At 44.6% G+C, this 26,864-nt stretch overlaps 1 long non-coding RNA gene across 1 annotated transcript; it reads left to right on the top strand.

Moving 5' to 3' along the window:
• Nucleotides 1-2,567: 2,567 nt before the first annotated feature.
• On the top strand, nt 2,568-24,713 carry LOC121143747. Its single transcript, XR_005881071.1, has 3 exons — nt 2,568-2,689; nt 22,818-22,884; nt 24,051-24,713. It is a non-coding gene; the product is annotated as an uncharacterized LOC121143747 (long non-coding RNA).
• The last annotated feature ends 2,151 nt before the right edge of the window (nt 24,714-26,864 follow it).

The following is a 26,864-nucleotide window of genomic DNA, read 5'->3' as shown; positions in this document are numbered from 1 at the left end:
GCTAACAAGGCCAACTCTTTAAGCAAGACCTTGGAGGCCTGCTTGAAGAGGAAGCCTGTGCACTAAGTGTTTTGCACTGACTAGCTCATGAATTGACATAACAGCAGGTAAAGCGGTATTTCCATATGTGTACGGATACACAACCTCCATTTGTCCACTCTATCCACCCCCAACCCACTCCCAGATTCCAGTTAACATGGTTCTGCTTTTTTTCATATGGCTTGTTTTAGCCTCTACACATGACAAAGTCTATGACCCCTGGGGTGCTACTGGGATTGCTGTAGCTGGGCCCGAGCCAGACATTTTACAATGACATGTTCCAGGTGATTCTCTCTCGTATGGAGCTGTGGTTCTCAGCCCATAGCAAAACTGGCTTCTCTGGGGCTCCCACAGGGCCTCAGACACTCCACTGCTCTTCTAAGGTATATGCCTAGAAAGTTTTCATGCTGTGGGTAGAAAAGTGAAGGCCCTGATCAGCTGAAGTTCCTGTGGAGTTCACAGTGCCGCTAAGAAAAATAAGGTAGCTTTATGTAAAGCTATCTTCCTTTCTAAGGCATGGCAGCAAGGACCAGAAATGAAACTGATGACTGCCACTTTAACTCAAGTGTAAACTCAGCCAACCTTCCAAGCAAATCATGGAAAGGATTGTGTGCTTCTAGCTAGGTGCTACTTGGCAAATATCACAGAACTAGGATGCTTGGTCCTACAGGATAGGGTTTTCCACGCTCTGGCAAATGGGAATGACAAATGCACACCCTACAGCTGACCCTCTGTCCTCCATTCAATCCACTCCAGCCAGCAGCTGTCAGGATTCAGATTCAACCCCAGCACCTGGACCCCGGGAATGTCCCTGGGGCACTGTGTTCTATGTGGCTGTTCTGCCCAAGGCTAATGACCTGCTATGTTCTGGGCTCTGTTAGTCCAAGAAAGTCCATGAACCACCATATAAGCATCCCCTAGGATCTTGTTAAATATGATGAATTACAGACCCTGTCCTGGATCTGTAGTTTTAACAAGACCCCGGGAGGTTGGGACCTGTACTGGATGTGCATTGCTTCTGGTTCTCCAAAAGGTAAGGGAGTTTCTCCTAACAAAGAGCCCTCATAAAATGAGGGCTCATCCCTGTTAGCTCATGGGCCTTCTGGGTTAGGGTGCTGGCCCTTTAAGACACTCTGCACTGGTCACTCGAAAGGATTTAAGAGTCAGATGGTTTCCTTTTTCAAGAGCTTTGTCTGAAGACTGTCCTCTCCCCCATCCCAATCCTGGCCCTGTAGCTGTCTCTCCAGGTTTAAAGATAAGGCCCTGTCATGCTGTGTTTTTATATGATGTACCGTCCTTTCCTAATGCCCTCCTATCTCAAGATGCAGTCATGGCTCCATGGTCTTGAAGCCATCTTCCTTAATAATGCACATTCTGAAAGGCAATCATGTGTTAGCTTTTTCCCCAAACCAAACCACCTGCTGCCATTTCTCTTATTTCTAGCATTCTCCTGCTATGCCAGACACAGTATAGCCATGGAAATCCCTTAACACTTTAACAGCACAGGAAGACTTGTCCATGTACTCAGTGGGAATCACACTGGCCTCTCTTCCTTAACTCCACCAATCAGTCTTCCCTTGAGGCCCACTCGCAGTGGTCTCTCCTTGGGGCCTGATCTCCCTAAACCGTCCTTGCTTCTTACAGGAATCAACAGACCCAAAAAGGAGCCAGGCACTCAAAGGCAGTACCATGATGTTGAGTTTAAAAAGGGTGTGGTCATTTAAATTCTTACCAGCTTAGCATGGGAGTTCCTAAGTCTTGGCGGAAGGCAGACAGTTCTGGATTTATGGACTACACCTTGAGTAATAAGACCCTGCAAAGCAGCATGTCTGTAACTGAACGTGGATTCACCACCTGGGAAGAGAGCTAGTAGATGAAACTCAAAAACAAAGAGTAAATAACAATTTATTATTTGTGTAAGTAAGTGGAGCAAACACACAAGGCAAGATTTTATTGGAGAAACTTATGTTAAGCCATATTGGAACGATGTCACCACAGTAGAGGTGGGCACAATCCTGAGCATGCTCAGTTCAATAGTGTAACTCTTCACATGCCTGATGTTCAAAATAGTGGATGGGAAATGGATTGCATAGAGAATTTAGCACTATAATGTTAGATCAAGATGCACAAAACTCATTCTAAGTCACCTGTGACAATGACTCAGAGTGACTCAGCAACACAGCTTCCTTGTGGTTTTCTTTGGAAAACAACAAAAATAAGACCTGGAAAGGATGTTAGTAATCACTAAAGAGAAGCAGCTTTCCCTATCTAAACTCAGAAGTTTCCAGATGAAAGTTCTGCTAGCAGCTGGTGATATCTTCAAGGGCTAACTCAGAATGTCAGTGCCAGCCTGGACTTCACTCTATAGATTCCATACTGGTCCTCAAGGGCTGTGAGCCTCTGCAGAGACAGAGGCTCAGCCAGCCTCCTCTCACTGGCAGCAAGCATCGTAAGCAGAGGAGGAGTCATCCGGATGGACAGAGCAAAGCGCAGGCTTCAGACAGCGGAAGAGGTGGTGGGTTGTTCCCTGCTACTTGACAGCCAGATACTTTTCTGTGGCAATGAAGTCTTTAAATTTGGTTCTCACATTTCCCAGTTTCAGCAAATTCCATTTCTGCCTGGGCGGCTTCTTTTCAGGGAGCAGAAGGAGGTAAGAGAAGCACCTTTCTTTGCAGTCAAAGAGGGCAACTTACCAAGGAGGCAGGAGAATGCAGTGTGTGTGTGGGGGGGGGGTGGTGGTGTTGTGTAAATCAGTGCAGAGGAATCTGTGCAAAGAGGCTGTTTTCTATTTCCTATTGCATTTTCTTTTAATTCTGAAAGTTTATTCTTTGACAGTTTTGATCATATTCCCCCACTACTCCCACTACCCTGTTTTAGCCTCTCCCACTAAACCCCATCTTCTTCCCAACAAGTTCACCTCCTAACTTTTGTGTGTGTGTGTATGTGTGTGTGTGTGTGTGTGTGTATGGTGTGTTTGTGTGTTTATGTGTGTGCATGTGTGTACGGAGTGTGTGTTTGTATACTGTGTGCACATGTATGGTACATGTATGGTGTGCATTTGTGTGTATGATGTGTGTTTGTGTATGTGTGCGGTGTGTGCGTGGCATGTATGTGTAGTGTGTATACATGTATGATATGTATATGTGTATGGTGTGTGTGTGTGTATGTGTGTGTGTGACTCACTGAGCTTAGTTAGGATTACCTTCACATGCATGGTGCTGGGTTATTTACCAGACCATGGACAACTGACTGCACCACTGAAGAGAACTGATCCTCCCATCCCCATAACAACCATTAACTGCTAATAGCTCTTTGGGGAGCATCAGGGCTGTGTGAGCTCTTCCTGTTGGCATGTTGGCAGGCCCCATCTTGTGCAGGTAACCACAGCTGCTGTGACCTGGTAAGTTTAACAGCCACTCCATCTCCAGAGGACAGCAGTTCACAGCCTCTTCCTCCTCCTCTTCTTCCTCTTACATCCTTTCTTTTCCATCTTCTGTGAAGTTCCCTGAGCCTTAGTAGAGTGTCCTACTGGATTTCCTAAGTGTGGACCAACCCACATTGTAACCTTCAGGCAAGTGAACAAACATTCCAGCAGATCATGCTCTGGTAAATAAGCCAGAACCATGAACATGCTGGCAACCCTAACTAAACTCAGACAGTCAGACAGACAGACAGACAGACAGACAGACACACACACACACACACACACACACACACACACACACACACACACACACACACACATATACCACAAAAGTAAGAGAGGGATTTGTTGGGAAGAAGAGGTTTAGAGGAAGATGATAAGGCAGGGTAATGGGTAATGGGGGAATATGATTAAAATACATTATAGTGTGTATGAAGTTGTCAAAGAATACTATAAAGATAAGTTTTAATGAGGGAAAGAGTAAGCCCCAGTTGCCCCTCTCCACTTTGGATGCTATTTGATCTGGCACAATAGGACTCAATCAATCTGCCAAAAAACTATTCATCAAACCCCTACCATATGTAGACTTGGCTAAAACTTTGCCCGATATGCTTGGTGGAGAAAATCCAAGGCCAGGCTCACATCATCCTTCAACTGAAATCCACCGGAGAGATTCATAGTCAGCTTTTGAACATTTGAAAATTAAATGTTTCAGAAAACCTTCCATTCAAATGGACTCTTGGTCTTTCGTGTTGGGAGACAAGAGAGAGAAAGAGGAGACTGCGCAAGGTTCATTCATGTGAACAGTGTCATTGTGCTAAGAACAAAACAGAAACCACGCAGAGAGAAAGCCGTGCCCTTGTGTCTAGGAATTTGCCATAGTTAGTTTTTCCAGTGGCCACTTGACTGCAGTTGCTTCAAGGCAGCTGGCGGAGGTCTTCCTGAGCTTGGCTGCTGCAGTGTCATCTCACTCAGGAAAACTTGAAGGACTTTACACTACAGACCCATGGACCCAACACCATGGTGGAAATGCATAAGCACAGAGTCCATTTCACGGTCAAAGCAAAGCAAGATGGACAGACAGGGAAAGTGAAGAGGACCTGAGATAAAAAAAAAAAAGCCGCTCATCCTGGGATTTGTTTGTCCTGACTGCTGTCTAAAAGCCAGGAAACATCAACACCACAGGCAACGTTAAAGCTGCCTGCAGACAGACATAATGTGTGTTTTCCTAAAGATGTGTGATGTGAACCCTGGATCTTCACAACAGCAAATGAACCATGCTTACTCAGAGCATGGATGTCTGTGACCTCGAGTTTAGCAGTACTAACATTCCTCTCTAGTCCCTAAATCTAAACAACACACTACAGAAAAACCGATTCGCGTCTTCACTTACAAAAGGAAACTCTATGAGAAATGAGTCAGCTTGTAGACTTTATTTAACTTGTAATTTTTACTTAAATACAAGTTTTGCTTGATTGTCAAGCCTTACAAATCCCACCCTTTGAGAAATGTGATGGAGAGCCATGGCATTTCATGTACAGCCTTACAAACAGACCTGAGTGGGTCTCTTCTGAGAAGCCCACCCCTGGCTCGGGATCTTACACTGTTGTTTTGCTTTGCTAGATGACTCTATCTGGATACCTAATCAACTCACTATCTTTGCTTCCACTAAGATCTTCCTGAAAATTTTGCTGTAATCGAGTCAAGAATTTGCTTAACCTGAAAGGAGGGCCCTAAGAGGGATAGGAACTCAGGCTGAAGGTAGCTGTATTAGCTGGCATCCCCCTGCTGCAGGAGACGCAAGGACATCTGGAGAACTGACAAGAAAACATGTCTGTCTGTTCCTTCCTGCATACAAACATGTCAGTTAATCAAAACTGTCAGTGTCTAGGTCTAATCTCTCCACCCAGTCACCACTAAGCTATGGAAGTGTCATGTCCTAGTCTTTGTATTGCAGGTTGACTGTTCAGGAAGCTTATATCTTGGTGAATTGAGATACAATTTACTGGTAGAGTGGTAAAATTTGTTCAATTAAAAAGAGAATCATTTTAACCTATAGGAGAGACAGAAGTAATGAGTAATTTGGGAAGTTTTGCTCAGTTAGTATTTGGCTATTGTTGAGTCACAGCCAACTTTGTTTAACTTTTTGAATATGATCGGTTTGGTGGTTTTGTTTCCTGCATGGAATTTTGGCTATAATGGTTGGCGCCCTAGCAGTCATTATATACTCTTGAGGATATGCCCACAATGCAATGCAAAGACAGAAGACTATGCCCTTAATGACTTCATAGAACTATCCATGTCTGGACTAGAAGAGAATAAACCTGAGTGTTTAAGTCACCATAACTAATTTTTTTGTCTGAGTGTACTTCCAAAAGAATAAATTAACCATTCCTTACATTGAGCAGTGTCTTTGTTCAAAGGAGAAAAACCAAAAACAAAACTATTCCAATACCAGCAACAAAGGATCAATAGAATAATTAATGGGAATCCACAGTCGGCCACCAGGAGGCTCTCTACTCAACAGACATCCTTGATAAATGAATTTATAGACTGTTCCTATGGGGCACCAGGCAAAATGCTGACCATGTAAACTCAGTCTCTGCCCTCAAGGAACTTCACTGTGTATTAAAATGGGGAGACTTAGCTGGGCGTTGGAGGCTCATGCCTTTAATCCCAGCACTCAGGAGGCAGAGGCAGGTGAATCTCTGTGAGTTTAAGGCCAGCCTGGTTTACAGAGCAAGTTCCAGGACAGCCTCCAAAATAATACAGAGAAACCCTGTCTGGAATAACCGATATATATGTATATATGGGAAGACCTTCCTGTGTAGATGGGGATCACCCCACATGGGGTTTCTGGGTCTGTTCTAGGCTAGGCCCTCCCTATGGGAGTGGCTAATGCCTCACCTCACTCTTCTGAACCTCATTAAAGCTTGGTCTTGAAACTTGTCTCTGATAGCTTTCCTCAGTGCCTGTGAAGCTGTGGCAAAGAGAGCGTATCAGGAGTGGTCATCATGAGCAAGTTCCACTGCCCTTCTAGAAACAGGTCTGTTGTTTCCGGGGTTGGTAAGATGGTCGAGTGACCCCAGTGGCCAAACCTGATGATCTGAATTCCATCCCCCAGACCCACATGGTAGAAGAAGAGAACCAACTCCCACAAGCTATCCTCTGACCACAACGGATATACCCATACACAAATAAATAAATACATGTACATGTAATGTAAAAATAAATAAAATTATAAAAGAGATTCTAAAGGAAAACTAGTGAAAACGCCAACAGTGTTTATGGACTATAGAATTCAAATGACCCGTTATTAATCTCCATTTATTTACATCTTCTAAAATTTTATGCACACACATCCCCCTTTGAATTTTTCTTTCACAGCACAACATGGATGCATTTATACAGGCTTAGAACAATCATGTGCCAAGGAACCAGCTCCCCAACCAAGCAGCAGACCATAGCAGCTCCCAGGAACCCTGTACCTCCTCCGACTCAGGCCTTCCTAGCCTGGTCTCTCACGAGCACATCTTAATCTTGCTTTTCTTTCACTTTGTACACTAGAATTACATAATTTTGTGTCATGTTTGGGTTTTTAACATTTGTATGAGATTTGTTCATGCTGTTGAACATAGACCCACACAATTCTTTATCCTCACACATAATATTCCCATAGGAGATTAACCAGTTTACCACGTTTCTCTGTGGGCTTCTGGAAAATCTCCTCTGGACTATTACATACAGGGCTGCTTTGAATGCATTGTGTGTCTCTTAATCAACACATCCGTATATTCCTGTGGGGTGTGTGCCTTGGAGTGAGGTAGCCAAGCAGTAGGGCAAGCACATGCTGAGCCTCGGTAGGACTGCCAGCTCTCTGAGTTGACAGTCGTATTGCTTTAGAAATAAGAAAAGAGGGCTGGTGAGATGGCTCAGCGGGCGAAGGCACCATTTTCCTGAGACCCAAGTTGAAAGCGATTAACACTGAATGACCTTTTACCGTAACCAATCTGTCCCCCCTGCGTCCCAGCATGTAGCTCAGCATACAGGGCTCCCTAACTAAACGCATCTGTCCTGTTCCTGAGCACCCCCCACCCCACCCCGTACCCACTCCTCCCCACACAGTCTGTTCTTGAGTTCTCTCCCCATTTCTGGTCAGCATCCACTCATCACACAACGTCTGCCTCCAACACCATTATTTAGATGAAGGCTTTGCTGGATTTTTCTGGCTCGCATTGCCTTAGTCACGTCTCACACCCTGGTCCCCTTGAATCACTTGCTGTGCACATCGTGGGGGTTGCCTCTAGTTTGCCTGTGAAGTGTCCCCCAGAGGCAGGCACTCAAGGCTCAGCACCTCCTTTGGTGCCCTTGGAAGCTCATGAAAACTTTGAGAGGGTCTCACGGATGGTGCTCAGGGCATTGAGGCTTGAGCGGGGCAGTGGGACTCCAACTCCTTCCTCTTCCTCTCCTTGAGGTGAGTTTCATTCTGTCACTCACTCCCACTGCTGGCCAGGCCTAAAAGCAACAGGGCCAGTCATGGGTAAAACCATCCGAGATTGGAGTCAGAACAAACCTTTCTCTTTTTAAGCTGAGTGGCTCAGAACTCAGAGTAGTAGTGGAAGCCGCCTGGCTGATGGCTACAGCATCAATCCCTGCAGTCTCAATGTTCCTTGACATATTTTAGCTCCTTGAAGTCTGGAACTCTTGAAAGATATCCTGACCTTTTATAGAGCCCAGTAAATTAAATCATATCTAATGACTACCTGGGGCAGGGCTGTAAGCAGAGCTCTGTTCTGAATGGGGTTAGATGTACGTGGAATGTGATGGGTGCTTCCTAAGTCACTTAATTCTCGGTTCCTTTAAAAATTTCCTTTACTGTGCCTACAAGGGGCGAGTGTGCAAGCGCTGTGGTGCTGTGAGGTCAGAGGATGATTTGTAGATGTCGGGTCTCTCCTTCCACAATGTGGATTCCAGGGATTGAAGTCTTGGGAGAGTTTGTCAGTCAGAATGAGCCAAACTGTGCCACCAAAGTAAACAGCTGCAAAATCTCAAGGTTTTCTAACCATGCGCACAACTCGTGTTACACTCACATTTCAGTTACTGGATGTATTTCACGGCAGCCTCCTGAAAAGATGACCCAAGCTGTCTTCACCTGCTGTACAGTTCCCATAGGAGAAAGATGAAAACAAGAACTGCGGAAGACCTTAGCCTAGCAATGAAGTTAGAAGTGACAGACACCTGCCGTTCCAAACTGTTTCAGCAGCCAGGATATGTGCCCTTCTCGTGTCCTCAGAGCCTGCAAGTGCTTTGAGACAGCACCCATGCCTCTGAGGGGGTAAAGGAGGGTCTAAGATGATCACTGTGACAGTGTGGAGGAATCCAAGAAAAATCTTCATTTCTTATCTAGATTGAAGTCATTGGAGTAAAGGATAATTACTAGATAGGGTGGAAACGAGCATAAAGAGAAGGGAACCAGGGCTGAGTAAAATGTGGGCTGTGCAAACATGAGGACCTGAGTTCACATTCCCAAGACATACACACATGCACACACACACACACACACACACACACAGGTGCAGGGGGTGTGTAAAGGCATAGAAGTTATAGAAAAGAATCTGTGGCATGAGTAGTTGGTGAGATAAAGTGAATCTGAAGACAACAGCTTCTGATCTCCAGCCTGAGGACAGGAAGGGCAGCCCGGAAGAGCTTGAGGACAGGGGGACAGACTGAAGACAAGGGGGACAGACTGAGGACAAGAGGGACAGACTGAGGACAGACTGAGGACAGGGGGACAGACTGAGGACAGACTGAGGACAGGGGGACAGACTGAGGACAGAGGGACAGACTGAGGACAGGGGGACAGGCTGAGGACAGGAGGACAGACTGAAGACAGAGGGACAGACTGAGGACAGACTGAGGACAGGGAGGACAGACTGAGGACAAACTGAGGACAGGGGGACAGACTGAGGACAGGGGGACAGACTGAGGACAGGGGGACAGGCTGAGGACAGGAGGACAGACTGAAGACAGAGGGACAGACTGAGGACAAACTGAGGACAGGGAGGACAGACTGAGGACAAACTGAGGACAGGGGGACAGACTGAGGACAGGGGGACAGACTGAGGACAGGGGGACAGGCTGAGGACAGGGGGACAGACTGAGGATGGGGGGACAGACTGAGGATGGGGGGACAGACTGAGGACAGACTGAGGACAGGGGGACAGACTGAGGACAGACTGAGGACAGGGGAACAGACTGAAGACAGGGGGACAGACTGAGGACAGAGGGACAGACTGAGGACTGGGGGGACAGACTGAGGACAGACTGAGGACAGGGGAACAGACTGAGGACAGGGGGGACAGACTGAGGACAAGAGGTACAGACTGAGGACAGGGGGGACAGACTGAGGACAGCCTGAGGAAGGAGGGACAGTGGGCTCTGGGGGTGGAACAGGCTTGGAGAAGCATTTCTGTGGGATAGAGACCAGTTAAAGAAAGGAAGTTTTACACATTCTGTTGTGTAAAAGCAAAATTCATTAAAGCCAATTCAGCAGCCAGCACCTGGCCCAACAGCAGGACTGCACGCTCATTCGATGCCCACTTTCACTGTCCCGGTCAGCAGGGAAGTAAGCTGTCCATGCTCCCTGCAGCAAGCCATGGCATTGGGGTTTTTCAGACAGAAACTGGACTCACTTAAACAATTCTGAATGGAAAAACTCCATGCTTTGTTGTAGGCTTCCTAAGACTGCCCAACTGTGCTTAAACAAGTGTTCTGCTCATCAGCATAATCCCCGCCTCTTTCAAGCTGCTTTGAATACAGAAAGAGCTTACTGAATGAAACAATTCAGCCTTTTCACCAACTCAGGCCACTCCAGCAGAGCCAACTTAGGCAGACAGGTGGCAGCTCTGCCATTTCTGTTGGTCCTTCTGTTGCCCCCACGACAGTCACCTATTATTTCTAGAAAGTTCCTTTGGTAATATCCAAATACCTAGCTACCTATGCCAGAACCAAACAAGCAGAGAGAGTAGAGACCCCTTGTTAGTGGAGTCTGCAGTTGGTAGAAAAGAAGGCCTGCCTTTGAGGGTAGCCACAAGCTCGAAGGCTCCAGAGAGTACTGCCAAGAAGGGCGGCATACTGAATGCCTCTACACATCTCTCCCAGTGCCCCAGAGGACTCTGCCCTGTTGCTCATTTTGCACAGGGGCTCAATGGCATCCGGCCCTGACTAAGGGAGGAGTCAGTCAAGCTCTGTAACAGGTTTTGGTCACACATACCAGTAGAAATGAACTTCCTAATTGGTCTAAGTAATAAAAACCAGCAGTCCTCCATGGCCTGTGCATCAATCAGCCCTGCCTCCAGGGCTTAGCTTCCTTCAACGATGGACTGTGATGAGGAAGTGTACGCCAAATAAAACTCTTTCCTCCCCAGCTTGATTTTGGTCACTGTGTTTATCACAACAACAGTAACCCTAACCAAAACAGAGGGAGACTCGTGGGTGTAGGCGAGTTAGATGAATATGCTCACAACTGCATCAGCATATGAAATTTTCAAAGAATAAATTTAAAATGTATTTAATAAATAAGGAAGAAGACACTTTATAACTCAGTGGTCAGTTGGGTTTTTAACGTGTTCATGTACCCAGAATTCCCACCATGATCTGTGGTGAATTTTCCTTGTTGCGCATTTCTTTACATCAAACTCCTCTGGTTTTCTAGCTGCGCTGCCTGTCTCCTGGAGTGCCCTCCCTCACCCCTATGCCCCTCCTAAATCACGTTTAATCTTCCAGACACAGGTGAAAAACAGAAGAGATGAGAGGTTCCTCCAAAAACTGTAATACAGGCAGTACCATAGGACTTTGCAAGCACACTGCATATTCACAGAGAGGAAACAGCAACACCAGTCCGTCATGCTCCTGCAAACTGTCCTGAATTGCCAGGACTTCGATTTATTTTGTTTTGTTTTGGGACCTTTTACATTTAAAAAATTTATCTTGTGATTGCACGCCCACTACAGCACATGTGTGGGGGTCAGAACTTACAGGAGCCTGTTGTTTCCTTCCACTATGCGGCTTCAAGGGATCAAGTTCAGGTCATTAAATCTGGTGACAAGTGACTTTATTCAGTGAGCCATATTGCCAGCCCAGCTATTTGTCATTGGTGAAGAAAAAGAGAGACACATCCCATGCTATCACATCAGCAGACTAAGGAGTTCTCCTAATCTTTTAGAAACCTTGACTCAGGCCAAACCAGGATTCTTGGCTTTGACCTTGAATTTCAGGGCTAGCTGCTCTGATGAAGCAGAGTCGGTAGTTTTACTAAAGATGCCTATAGTATAGGTTCACGTGTGAAGGTTAGGAGACAGAGTGGTACAAGGAGAAAACAGGACACACCAAAGATGAATCTCAGAAAATAAGACGTACCCAAGTGTGCTTGGGCTCCTTAAGGGAGGGGACAATTTGTTGTCTTAGCTTTAGCCATGTACAGTGTTTTGATGACTCTCGAGTTCCATGGAAAATGTTGCTAAGAAACACACACTCTCACACACACACACACATGCAGACATGCATGCACACACACTTCCTCTTTCATGCCTTGGCCTGAGTTATAATCAGATAAAATAAAAACTAGAAGCATCTAAGATTCCACAAGGCGTTTGAGTACATGTACTTTCCATGTAAATGGAGTTTCTGGTGAGATTCCTAAAATAATATTGTAGCTTTACAGCTGGAAAGGGAGGAAGACCTTCAGCCACCGTTATCTGTATTAACTGTGCTGGGATTTCTGGGATCCCTTCTTCGCAGCTATGGAGAGGCTGCAGCTGGATTTTGAAGAAAGGACTCCTTTCCTGTTGACTCCAAGATTTTCCTCATCCTTCTTTCCCCAGCCTTCTATCCTGCCTCAGCTTTGGTAATAAATAGATGAAGAAAATAAGGTGTTGGGTGTGGAAGTACCTACCCATTAGTCCAAAATTCCAGGACTTAACGAAGTAGGAGCAAAAAGCTCAAGGGCAGCCTTGGCTACATGGTGGGAACCTGTCTCAATTCTGCTCAAGCCCCACCAAAACCAAAAAAATACGGTACATATGCATATGTTCATTCATAGGCTGCACACACACACATATCCTGGAATAGTATTTAACCATTAAAACTATGGAAAGATCATCATTTACAGCAATATGAATGAGCCTGGAGGACATTATATTAAGTATAATAAACCAGACACAGAAAGAAAAACACTCCTTGATTTCACATATATGCTGGGAAAACCCAGTCAAACCCCAGAAGCAGAGGATTCAAGGTTCGCCAGGGCTGGGTATGGAGGCAATGGGAAATATTGGTCATAGGCATGAACATTCATTAATAAGATGATGACTGGGGTCTAATGAATGGTGCTGAACTTAGTCAGCAGCACTGTATTGTAGTAGACTTGAAATTGGCTAAGACAGAGCATAGGCAATACAAACATGGAAAGGAAGGAAGAGAGGAAGGGAAGAAGGTAGGGAAGGAGGGGAAGGAAGGAGAGAGAAAGGGAGGAAGGGAGGAAGGGAGGGAGGGAGGCAGAAAACTGTGAAATGGTAGATGTGTTTGTTAACCTGACCATGGTAATCGCCAAACAAGGTAGAGCACGTATCAAACCCTTTCTGTGTGCAACTTAATTACATAGTTGTATTGATCAATTATACCTCAAGAGAATGGTGACAACAGAGGCTCCTGGCCAAGCCCCAGTTAACATCAGCTGCAACCTTTCAGGATCCTTCTCTACTGGACCCATGCAGCTCTCTCCTCCCCTTTTCCTTAGTCTTTATGGTGGTACCTTTCTTTCTAGCTAGACTGTGCAAGGGGCAGAGCCATAACCCAAGCCTTCGCTGAGTCTAGAAGGCGCCTTCTGTTGTTCTCCACTGCCTGAAGTTTCCATGCCAGCAGATGCTGTGCCTTTTAGAACAACAGCATCCAACTCCAGTGATGCAGCCTTGGGGGCTCTTATTGTCCAATGTGACCACCATAGGAAAGGCCCAGTGCTAGGTATGGGTTGCCTCTTTTCAAGTTGTGGTCAGTGAGAAGCTTCCTATTGGCTAGCTTCCATAGTGCCAGGTTCTATTTATACTTCCAGGGGGAGAAAAACATTCAACAATAATCTTACCCACCTGTGAACTCTTTGAGCTACAATAATGAGCTGCCTGGCAGGATATGCCCACTGGTGCCAATAGTGGCATGACTGCCATCGGAGTAATCAGCCACTTTCTATTTGGATTTAAAATTCTCCACAGACACAAACCATGCTTTGTACTGTCATAAGTACAATAGTACTACTAAATGAGCATGGCACGCTGCATGTCTCATCTATCACTGGAGGAGCTCCATGACTAGTCATCATGTAGAGACGAGACTAGGGGACTGGAGTGCTCCTCTCTAAACATTACATCTGCATCATACACCCTCTCCTGAAAGCTCGGGGATCATTGTGGAAGGGAGAGTGGAAAAATTATAATATCTGGAGGTAGTGGATGTCTGCAGTGACACAGTATTGGCTAGACCCGGCAGGGCTGTTACACACATTAACTCAGCAGCTGTGACTGTATATACAGATCTAGTCAGACAAAATCAAAAAATGGACAGAGGAAGGGATCATGAAGTCTCACCCCTACCCAAGAAGCTATTGTTAATCGATGGCTTCTGGAGTAGTTTTCTTTAGGGATGCAGCCCCTAAGAGTTTGCCTCTGCTCTGGCAGTTGGTCCTACACTCATGAATACGCAGGCAGTGCAGTGGACTAAGTGGGGTAAGATGGGGAGGTAGAACGGGATAGAGGGAGAACTGATGGAAGAAAATGGGAGGTGGATTTGATTAAAACAGTGCATGTATTTATGAAATTCTCATTAAAAAAAGGAAAAGACTCCTGGCACCACAAGTCTTAGTATGAGGGGCAGTAAGAGCTATTTCTTTGTCTTGTTCTTTAGCTTGCTGAAATGTGGCATAATGCTTAGACTCCTCTCAAAAGCATCATGCTGTCTTGCAATTTAAGTATTAAGACTCCAAGGCTCATTTCGCTGGGACTTCATACGCCTTGCACCATTCTAATAAAATAACCACTGAAGCTTTTATTCTTTTGCAAGAGTATTGTGAAGAATAAGCCTTCAAAATTCATTGCACCATGACTTCATAAGCTTGAACCATTCTAGTAAGATATCTGGTGAAGCTTATATTCTTATGCAAGTCACTCTTGCAGATGGCTTATACCTCAAATTACAAGAAAGGTCAGGAAAGTGGACTGGCAATTGTCCTTAAACATGTGCTAGACATTGGTGGAGAAATTTCAGCAGTAGCAGTGACAACAGCTTTATGGATGCCAGTCAGCCTGGGAAAGGTCAATAGGCAAGTCTTGTATTGCCACACAGAAAGCAGTCTCCCTCATTTCCTCCCAGAAATAACTGTGATCTATTCAGTCACATGAACAGTAAACATGCATCAGGAAAAGTCTGCAAGCTTTGGTGTGCACTGTTTCCTTAATTAACTCAGAAAGTGCTTACTGAATGTTCCCTATGTGTCAAACACAATTCCAGGCACTAGATATACAGCAGCACATAAAACAAACACAAACCCCTGCCCTCTGGGAACCTTTCACCACCTGAGCCCTGGGCTGCGTGTGCACACTCCTATAAGTGAGAACCTGGAGTTCAGACTTAATGGCAGCCCGATCAGGATCAAACAGCATAGTCAGTAGGCAAGACTGAATTCACGCCCACCAGCTCTTGCTCTCTCTTGTCTCCTGGTATGGTAGTCTGTAAATACATAGATACTTCATAGAGGTTAATATTTCATAGCCCAATACACGTGGGAAATGTGTTTCTATAGCAGGTTGAATTCTTCTGAATGCACGATCTTAGATCTATCTAGTTTTGTATAGTTCTCCCATCTCTCTCTCTCTCTCTCTCTCTCTCTCTCTCTCTCTCTCTCTCTCTCTCTGTGTGTGTGTGTGTGTGTGTGTGTGTGTGTGTGTGTGTATTTTTAATGTGGGCTCCAGGAGTTTAACTCAGGTCCTCATACTTGTATGGCAATCACTTTACTGACCTTTCTCCCTAGCCCAGTTAAGCATTGATTCTTATGACAAATTCTTAAGATTAAAACTTGGAGAGAGGAGGGAATTGTGGAGTGGAGGAAGGAAATAGGAGGATTAGACAGGGAACTTGAGCTGCAGTAAGATTTTAGAGACCCTCAGTGGGGTAACTTTTCCCAAGCCTTCTGAGTTGGAGCAAAGTGGCCACGTGCTCACACCCTCTTCCAGTCTGTGTTGAGCGTGGTCTGTCCCAGGAAGGGACAGAATCTTAGGCAAGGTAGCTCTGTTCAGCTGAGCCGGTCCCTCCAGGAGGCTAAAATCTGGAGATGAGGGGATCTTAGGGTCACTGCTGGTATTCAGAGTCCTCCATTCTTAGTGTGATATGGGGTATGGGGTGGGGGACACTTCCCAGCTTCCATCAGACTGCATTATTTGTGAGCAGATGAAATGAGTGAGATGGAGTTCTTTATGTTACCTGCTTACAACCCTAAATGGTCAACTGCAGATTATGAATTTACTAAGCAGACTTTCACAAATCCATAACACAGAATATGCTGAAGGTTTATTTACTAGAATCAGCTAAAATATATACTTAGGGGTCATATGTACTAAAAAAAGGAGCAGAGTTGAGCAAACATACAAAACGAACATTAAAAAGCAGAAGGGAACAAAAAAGGGATATAAATTGACACAGAATTAAAGCTAAAATTCAGAATAAAACACTGGAATAAATTGTATTTTGGGGTCAGATAATGGATTTTAAATATAGCACCAAGCAGCATAAGTGGCCATAGGTAGGTCAACCACCACCAACATGAGAAACTGCTCTGCTTCAAGAATACCATGAATAATGCTTTTTTAAAACCGACAGAATAGTAAAAACATGCTTGCAAATGACTATTCTGATGGGAGATTTGCATTTAGAATGTATTAGGTAGCCCAATATTAAGACAACCAACTAAAAGAAGGCTTACAAATACCCAGCAAGCCCATGAATGGTGTTTGTTGTCACTAGCTACAAGATAAATGAAAATCCAACCGCAGTTCGAGATTGATCGCTCCACACCACTATGATGGTTTGGGGAAAGAGCAGACAATAGCAAGCATTGGTGAACACCCGGACACTGACCCTCATACAGTACTAAGGAATATGAAGTGGTGCAGCTCTTTGGAAAGGGGTCTGGCGGTTCTTCAAAGGCTGATAGTCATGCCACAACCCGTCAAGTCCCTTCCTAGGGAAGTGTCAAAGAGAAGTAAAACCATAGTGAGAGGCTGGGGCTTTGCAGTTCAACAGGGACACTGAGGCGGATTGTTCCTTTTTATTATCTCTAGTTATGCATGTGTATGTATGTACGTGTGTGGGTGTGTGCATGTGATTGCAAGTGTCAAGGAACCCAGAAGCATTGGATCCTCTGGAACTGGAGTTATAGGAGGTTGTGAGCCACCCAATGTGGCTGCTGAGAACTGAAGTTGGGTCCTCTGGAAGAACAGTAAATTCTCTTTTTTAAAAAAACAATATAAATGCTTTATTCAATAGTTACAGGTCATCATGGGCCAAGTGGTGGATATCCAGGACCCAGCAGCAAGCGTAATCTTGGAGTCTCTCTGACTCCAATAGGGTGAGCACATGACCCTCTTGAATGGGGGCCTTTGATGTTTTGGATGATAGAACAGCTGGTGCCATCCATAAATTCCACATGCACCTGTGTGTACTGTCCCTGCGAACCAGTCCTGCCCAGCACTTTGGTTACCCTATCCAGCTTGATGGGCTGCACGCGACTCGTGTCCATGATGGCGGCGATCTGGCTGAGAGCCAGTAAGAGCTCTTAGCCCCTGAGCATTCCAGCCTCAGATTGTTCTTTTGGAACAAAACAAGAAGTTTACTAGGTGGACAGACAACAACATGGTGGTAACTCAGTGACCCTGGTGAGCATCCATGCCTATGATGCAGAATGGATCCCTTATTATTGGTCTCAGAGGGGTGTGAATTTCTCAGTATGATGAGCCTGAAGCCCAATTGTCCCTGATTCCAGGGCTGCATGGGGAGAGAAAGGGATTCTGGGAAAGGAATGTGCAACTCCAAGGATGTAAGGAAAGCGAGGAGGAGGGACACACCCTAGCAAGGTGTACCCATTACATGGGTGAGAGGATGTGTTGACACTAGTTACCCTCTGATGACCCGAGGGCAACCTGGTTTGTAAGCTTGCTTAAGGAAGTGAGAAAGGCACCTGCTTGCCATTCTTCTGGAAGTCAGGTACCTGGGGAGTCCATTTACAGACTCATAGGCAGGACTGAAAATGGATGCATCTTGAGTGGTATCTGGTCTGGCATTCTAACACATAGGTCTGTGTACAACCTATGTGTAAGTGTTCTCAGCAACATTATCCAAACAGCAGCAGTAGAAGCGACAAAATGTCAATCAAACAATGAGTAGAAAGTCAAAATCTGTAACACTAGCCTTCAAAAGGAATGGTGACACGATTCCTAGATCAGGGCTGAGTCTTAACGCATTGTGCCCAGTGAAAATAAACTAGATGCACAAAGAGCCCACACCACGTGATTCCATTTGTACGAACTGCTCAGAATAGTACAGCCATCCACATACAGGTTGTCAGTTCCCAGGGAGGTAGTGCAGAATGACTGCTATGAGGTTCTCTTTGGGGACAATGAATGAGTGAGTGGCCGGAAAGCAAGTTCTTTGGATAAACATGTGACGGTGTCAAGTAAGTAACAACGTGCCTACAACGTGTGGTGTAGCATGTCCACCACACTATCAGCCCCAACACTGCATACCAGGCAGAAATGACAGAAATCCAGAGTAAGCAAGTTAGGGAGGAAAAGGAAGAAGTCACTTCCCTAGGGCAGGAGCCGAGCAGCCCCCTTCTATCTCTTGGAGTGACAAAAGCTGAAAGCACAATGTTTGGTGGGTTCCTGGAAGGAACCAACACACAGTCACCGCAGGGGTGAGCTTTACTGGGAGACAAAGTCTTGAGAACATGGAAGCCATGATTGGGCCTTGAGGTAGGAGAGCAATAGAATGGCATGGAATGTCGTATCAGAGAAAAGCTTCATGAAGAGGGATGGCTCAAGGTAGAAGAGAGACAGCCACAGGGACAGGATTGGGGGTGGGGCGGGAGAGGACAGCGAGTCTGACTTCTGTGTCCTTTCAGAGGGCAGCAGGAAGTTCCACACCTTGTGATTTAGTCTGATACAGTTTATGTGACAAGGATCATGGAAGAGCCAGGTGTGGGTAGCACTGTGAAGACACAACACAGCAGGGCTTCTTAATGCTTTGTCCCAGATTGTCCAGGGTGTGTGTGAGCGTGTGTGTGAGCGTGTGTGTGAGTGTGTGTGTGTGTGTGTGAGTGTGTGTGTGAGCGTGTGTGTGAGCGTGTGTGTGAGTGTGTGAGCGTGTGTGTGTGAGCGTGTGTGTGTGTGTGTGTGTGTGAGCATGCGTGTGCGCATGTGCGCCTGGGCATGTATGTGCTCACTGGACCCCCTGCTTTATAGATAGTTTGTAAGCTGCCCAGGTGCATTCTAGGAACCAAATTCCAGTCCCCAAAAGAACAAGGGCTCTTAACCATCTCTGGGGCCTTGAGTGTTGTTTAATCACAGGAAAGGAAAGTTTATCATAAATTTACTTCAGTCCAGCTGTGCCAGCATCATATTTTGTAAAAGATCTAGATTTTTCTATTAAGAGTTGTTGAGTGACTATGTTAATAGCACGGGTGTGGTCAGCACTGAGAAGCTATGGCTTTGGTTTCATATGGGAAAGGCAGGTTTCTGCCTGTCTCGGATATGTCCAGTTAAAACCCTGTCTCGAATCGGTTGTTTTGAATGTATTATCTGGACAGGGAATACGACATAAGATGTTTGGAACACAACTCCTGAAGTCACATGCTTATATTTGGCTGGGATGTGTCACTTCACTGTGAACCCCCAACTCTGCTACTTGGCCTTGTGGTGGCTGGAACTCTGACATAATCAACTCAAGGAGGAAAGATAGGTTTTAGTACACAGTTTCCATCCATCATGGCAGAGCAGCTCAGTTTGGGATGACAAGAGACGGTTAGATCACAGTAGTCCAGGAAACAGGAAGCAGGGGAGAGAAGGGAACTGGCATAACCTGCCCCAGAGACCCGCTTCTCCCAGCTAACGGTTCCAGAGCCTCCCCAAATAGTACTGCCAGCTGGGGAACAAAGATGAAGAGCATTATCCTAAGGCATTCCATATTCAAACTGGAAGAGTATCTCCCTGATGATAAGATAGGAAAGAGAAGGAATAGTTTCTGCCTCAGGGGCAATCGTGAACATTGGGTGCTGCCAAGGCTGTCTCAGTGTAAGCTCTGTGGACATGAGCTGTTATCTTCATCCTTCCGCAAACTCCTGGTGAGCTGGACATGGTGACTCCAAGTAGTCAGTGAGCTGGAGTTGAAGGGTAGCTTCTCCTGGACCACCCAGGGTGGGAACACCAAGGATACCTTAGGAATGCACAGCTAGCTGCAGTTCCAAATTCACTTTACAAAATAGCCTAAGCCTCTCACGTTTCCTGTTCTTGTCCTCTCTGAGAGTGAAACCAGTGCTCATGGGAAAGAAGGTCTGTAAGGTGTTGCAATTTTTCTTTATATATAAAAAAATCCCTCCCCCAGAACAACCTACTTTGTTAGGAAGTATAATAATAGCTGTCTTTTTCTGTGTTGTGTCCCTGGCTACTTTTCAAATCCAAGCCCATGATCCTTCATTGTGTGTTTTGTTTTAGTCAGGAAAGACCTAAAATTTGGCTCTGAAAATTTCCTTAATCTGTAAGAAGAAATAATCCCCTGAAAGTCCAGTTGTTATGACCGAAGAGGAAAAACAAGGCCCTGACCAGAAATGCCCACACGGAAGTCACGGGGCTTTCAGAACAAAATTGCTAAGTTCATGTCATATCCCTTCTTGGACATGTTCTAGATAGATGTGCCAAAAGCAACAAGAGTCGCTGCTACCCACAAAGGTCTTCAAAGGCAGTGGCACTGTCCCCTCTGGCCTGAGTTTAAGAGCAAGAGTGGAGTCACATCCCTGGAGAGTTCACCCTTCAAAGCACCGTTAGACGGGCATTGTCTCTGACCTCCGAACAGCTTTCTCCGCTGTTCCCAGGATATCTGCTTCCAGAAATATTTCTTCCTTTGCTTCATTACCACTAAGAAGCCCTCACAGGATGGCCATTCACCTCTAGGGAAGCATCAACAACACAGGAAACCCATACGAATGGGAGCAACAGTCTTGGAATTTAAGACGTCCAAGGCAGATTTGTGAAAAATGAACACTGGCCAGAAGGGGCATGGTGTGCATGCAGTAACTTACAGTATTTATATCTGAACCATTTGTCCTCTGTCAGCCTCAGCTTCCTCTTTATAAGAGTGCATGTGGAAGTAGACACAGCTGTGTGGGTCCTCTGCCTGGCTAGGGAAGGGAAAGCACACTCCTAATAGAGCATGGAAAGATAAGGTTGCCTCAGTTTAAGAATGGTGCCAGAGGACATCACTTCTGAACGAAGTTAAAATAAGCCAACATGGTTACACAGGCCTGTAATTCCTGATGCTACTCCAAAAGCTGAGGCAGGGGGGGTCACAAGTTCAAGACCTATGTTAGAAAGTTCCACACTTGGGCAACTTAATGAGACCTCGTCTCTAAAAAAGGGGGTGGGGAAGCTTGTAGGATGATTCAGTGTGTGAGGGCACTGTCTACCAAGATCAACAATATGAGTTCAACTATCAGGACCACATACAGAAAGGAGACAACTGACACCTATAAGTAGTCTTTGATGTTTACCCACTACATGCTATAACACACACACACACACACACACACACACACACACACACACACACAGGTTGAGTTAAGGACTAACATTTTGAAATTTCTAGACTAAACGTGTCAAAGCTTATGTAAGTCATTGATGAGGAAGTCAGTCAGATAGGAAGTTAGGTCAAAGGTCTTTTGAAAAGTTGAGCACTTACAGTAGGAAGGCAGAACTCACCTGTTTGGAGGTATAGTCTCATTTTATTTTGTTGAAACAAGGTATCATTGTCTAAGCCGAGCTGGCTTCAATTTCATTGTGTATCCTCCGACCTCTGCCTCCCGAGTATTTTAATTAAAGGTAGTACTTGTTCACCATGCTGGCTTGGAAGAACTTTGGAATGCGATTATTTTTTTAACATGGTTCATTTTCTACAGGGCAATCAAATAATGACATAGATGCTGCCTTTACTAATTCAAAGACAGTAATTTATAACTTTATCAGGCAAAAATAATCTACACATTAACATAAAACTTCAGAGTTTGAATCAAAATCAATAGAAAATATTGAGCCAAACACAGAGAAAACCCATAGACAATTTAATAACCATCGAGTGGTTATTAAACCTTAGTCTGTTTGCACTGCCGTGACACCGTACCAAAGGTTGAGTATCCCGTAGCAACAGAAATCGATTTCTCAATCAGGGAATGGCAGCTACTTCTTGGATGGCTTTCCTTTCTGCTATGTCCTCTTGTGGCGGGAGGGTCAAAGGGATGTCTGGCTGTTTTTTGCAGGGTCACTGATTTCTCAGGACCCAGTCACCTCTTATAGGACCAACACTTCATGGCATCACTTAGGTGTTACATTTTCAGTATGAGCTTGGGGTCATGGTCTGTTCTGGTACTCTATTAGGAATGATTGAATTGAGAAATATGCCATTTCTTGTCTCATTGTCAGGTGTGTGTGTTTGAGTGCATATGTGTGTATGTGAAACAGAGAGAGAGAGAGAGAGAGAGAGAGAGAGAGAGAGAGAGAGAGAGAGAGAGAGAGAGACTATGTCTCACTGAATTTGGAGCTTACTCTTTTTGTCAAAACTGACTGACCAGCAAGCCTCCAGGATCTGTCTGTCTCTGGTCACATCACTGGAGTTACAGAAGTGCTGTGCCACACCCAGCTTTTATGTGGTGCCGGGCATCAGAATCCATTCAGGTCCTCAGGCTTAAAGAGCAAGCAGTTAACCCACTGAGTCATCTACCCAGCCCTCACTATCCTGCTGCAAACAGAATTGCTCATCACAAATAATTGTCAAACATTAATTTCTGTCCTCCATATTACAAAGAAAAAGAAACTTCTCACATAGTGTTTTTGGTTTGACTAATTTACATAAGTAATTTACATAAGAAATCTTAGTTAAACCTGTGTTGCATAGTCAGCAAGTTAACTTGTGTATGAAAACTGTGAAATGAAACAAGGACATAGATTCTTTTCCAAAGATTATGCTTATTTACTTTTCTTTTGTCCTTCAGGTGCCTCTCTCGCAAGCCAGGAATTCAAGAGACTCACTTCCGACAGCTTTCTGTGCAATCCTGACATGTGGGTGGCCTCCTCTTGCTGTAAATTCCCATTCTGCTGAGAGTCCGGTCAGGCAGGAAGTGATTTTCTAAGAAACCCCCTGCCAAGCAAAGGATAGTGTCAAAGGTCAGGGGCTAATCAGTCCACAGAGGAAGCACATTTTACTCCTCCATGCTGTCTCACTAGATGCAATCCATTTTTTTAAAGATTTCACTTTTAATTGTGTATATATGTGAGCCGCTGTGTGGGTGTGTGTGCCTGAGTGGTGCCCTCCGAGACCAGACGAGGGCTTTGGGACATGTGGCTCTGGGGCTAGAGAACGTTGTAAGTCTCCCAGTGTTGGCACTGAGAGCTGAATTCAGAACATCTGGGAGAGCATATGTGCTCTCAACAGCTGAGTTATTGATTCAGCACCTAAAACTTATTTTTAAAGATGACATTCTAGGAATGACCTTAGTTGCATGATTACTTTTTTATTTCTGTCCTGGGTTTTTGTTGTTGTTTTTGTTTTGTTTTGTTTTGTTCTGCATTCAGAAACTGATTAAATGTTAGAAACTATAGTACTAACTATTCAGAGAACGGCAGCTCAATCAGAAAGCTGCCTTGGCTTTGAGAAGATGGGAGACCTAGAAGCAGCTGATGCCAGTTGTGAAGGGTAGATGTAAAACAGGAGGAGAGGAGAAGCGTAAACGAACTGGTAGACATGGGATAGAGACATCCTTATTTCCTAAGATTACGTGGTGAAGTCGCAGGGGAAGCTGGGTCAGAATACAAAGGTGGAAAATTAAGCCGTCATGAGAAATGAAAGGAGTGCTTCACTTCTACTGGCTGAGCATCCAGAAAATGTCATACCAGCTTATGACACACTTACAGTGAGGCATGTCTTGACCGCGATCACCCATGTGTAGTCAGGTCTCTCCTGATGACCTAGACCTGAACTTTTACCCTATCAGCCAATCAGACTGCGCTTCACACCTCATAAACCACCTTATGACTGTTTGTTTGCCAAAGAAAAGTTCTTCATATGAAAATAAGTACGCCAAATGCTGCTTATTTAATCTTTTAAGAATTTTTAAGAGTGTAACTTCAGAAGCCACCAAAATCACTTATGCAACTACTGTTAAAACAGTTAAATGTGGTTCTTTCTTTTGAAATCTGTGCTTACCCTGTTTTCCCCTTTCCTCCAGGCTTAAATCTATATTTAAACCTGCCTTGAGAAACTTCAAGTGTGGCTGGAGAAATTTTTCAGTGGTCAAAGCTCTTGACATACAAGCTTGAGGACTGAAGTTGGGATTCCAGAACCCACATAAACTCTGGACACACGGGTGTGGTGTATACCTATAATTCAAGTCCTGGAAGGCAAAGACAAGATCCCCAGAGCAAGCTGGCTAGCTAGGCTAGACTTACAGGCAAACTCTGGGTTTGACTGAGAGGCCCTGCCTCAATGAATACTATAGGATAGGGATTATGAACGATTCTTGATGATAACCTTGGGTGCACACGTGCACACACACACAGACGCATGCACGTACACACATATGCACAAGGACAAACAAACATGCATTCATATCACATACATGAAAATATGGGGATGGTTCTAACTTTGCTTTTAAAAAGTGCAGACAAGTTGAACAGGACCACCAATTAATTATCAGAAATCACTGTGAGAATCTCTATTAGGATAACTACTGTTGAGAACCCAGAAACAACACAGAAAGTAACAAGCATTGGTAAACATGGAGAAAAATTAGAAGAGTTGTTCACTGCTTATGGAATATAAAAGGGTATGGCCATGATGGGAAACAGCATGATATTTCTGTAAAAATAAAATAAAGTAAAATTGTCAGTAATTCTGCCTCTGGGTATGTACATAAAATAATCAAGAACATAGATCTAAACAGATTTTTGCACACATGGAAGCACTATTTATGATAGCCAAAAATTAACCCAAGCATTCCAAGTGGGTGGTTGGCTAATCAAAAACAGTAAATGTATACAGTGAGCTATCACTCAGCTTTATAAAGGGAGAAAATTCTGAAACATTTTCACCATCGATGACTCTGAAGACATTCAGCTAAGGGAGTTAAACCTGTCATGAAAGATGAAGTTTACACAACTCCACTAACACTGGTACCTACATTAGTCAAGTCTACAGAGATAGAGTGTAGATTGGGGACTGAAGATGCAGAGAGAGCATGTGTTGTGATCACCGGTTTCAGCTGGGGAAGATGACAAATTTTGCTGCTGCAATGAGCACTTCAAACTGACTACTGTAGACATTTGATGTTGCACATAAAATTTACTCATTAACAAGAAGCATAGAAAAAGGCCTTCTGTATAGATACATCAAACAGAATATTTTAAAAAATCAGCTCATCTACTTTTTAAAGAATACATGTAGTCTTAGTTAGATTTCTATTTCTGTGATAAAGACAATGACCAAAAGCAACTTAGGGAGGAAAGACTATTGAGTCTTGCAGTTTACACACCATCATGAAAGGAAGTCAGGACAGGAACTGATACAGAGACCGTGGAGGAGCGCTACTTACTGAATTGTTCTTGGCTTGCTTAGTTTGTTTTCTAATACAACCCGGGACCCACAGATGGGTTGGGCACTTCTATATCAATCATCAATCAAGAAAATGCTCTACAGGCTTGCCTACAGCTCGATCCTATGGAGACATTTCCTCAGTTGAGGCTCCCTCTTCCCAGATAACTTTAACTTGTGTCAAGCTGACAAAAAGTAACCAGAACACACACACACACACACATACACACACACACACACACACACACACACACACACACACACACACACACACACACGATTTCTCTTATCAGTTACTTGGGCCAGCAGTCTACATTTACAGAACTGTCTTCTTTGGGGCTGGAGAGAAGCAGAACATCTGGCTTAGCATCAGGCTCACTCTGGCAAAAAGTCCTCAAGTGCTGTGGCCTGAACTGACGCTGGAACCTGTGCCCAGGGGTACAGGCTTTTCCAGGGCAGTTTCCAGTTTCTAGTATTGAAACTTCTGGAAACAGAAAGGAAAAGCAAAATCCACTTGTTGATAAGAACGGGATAGCTACAGTTAATTTATTAGGGTACGTGATAGTATCCAAACAGAGCAAAGTAAAATCCCCATTGGCGTGTTAATCTGCCAGATCAGCCGCTGGCTACACAAGGGCAAGAATGTGTTAGAGAGAGCAAGGGAGAAGGTTAGATTTCAGGTCCTTCTGTAAAGCATCCAACCTCCAAAATGCATTTACATTGATAATGTACACTGAGTAATGTTGACCTGGAAGCCCAAGGGTCTTCTGTTTTTGTTTGTTTGTTTTTTTATGAGACAGGGTTTCTCTGTATTGTTTTGGAGGCTGTCGGTCCAGCCCGGCCTCGAACTCACAGAGATCTGCCTGCCTCAGCCTCCGGAGTGCTGGGATTAAAGGCATGCACCACCAACGCCCGGCCCCAAGGGTCTTCTGTTTTAACCCTTGTTCCATAAAGCTCTGAAGTAGTGGAGAATTATCGAAGATAGAGTTTGTCTAGCATGTGCAAGACCCTGAACTCAACAGACAGGAAAAGAAAACAAAAAATCTAATTATTTTTTTTATCATTCTCTTTTAGAAGGAGGAACAATAAATCTTTGTGGTTCCTCAGGGACTCTCTGGGAAATGCAATGTATAGTTTGTATGTAAAAACATATTTTAAACAGAAAAAAAAATTAATAGGGGGAAAAATAAAAGTTGCTACAGAACGTACTTTGAAAGGACCCCAAGTACTCAAGGAAACGTGGTTTAAACTTATTCATCAAAATGACAATGTAATATTTCCAAATGCACAAGAAAAGGATAAAGATAGGAAAATTCTAGAAGCGTTAGTGCTTCCAGGAGCCGGAGGAGATTGCTCAGCTGGTGCAGTACTTGCCATGCAAACATGAGGACCATACTAGTGCCCACAGAGATACTGGGTGGGTGTGATGGCCCATCTGAATTCCCAGTGCTCA

This window comes from Mesocricetus auratus, unplaced genomic scaffold (assembly GCF_017639785.1).
Source record: "Mesocricetus auratus isolate SY011 unplaced genomic scaffold, BCM_Maur_2.0 Super-Scaffold_100013, whole genome shotgun sequence".
NCBI lineage: Eukaryota > Metazoa > Chordata > Mammalia > Rodentia > Cricetidae > Mesocricetus > Mesocricetus auratus.
The sequence above is the reverse complement of the archived record's forward strand: the minus strand, read 5'-3'. Positions and strand labels throughout refer to the sequence as shown.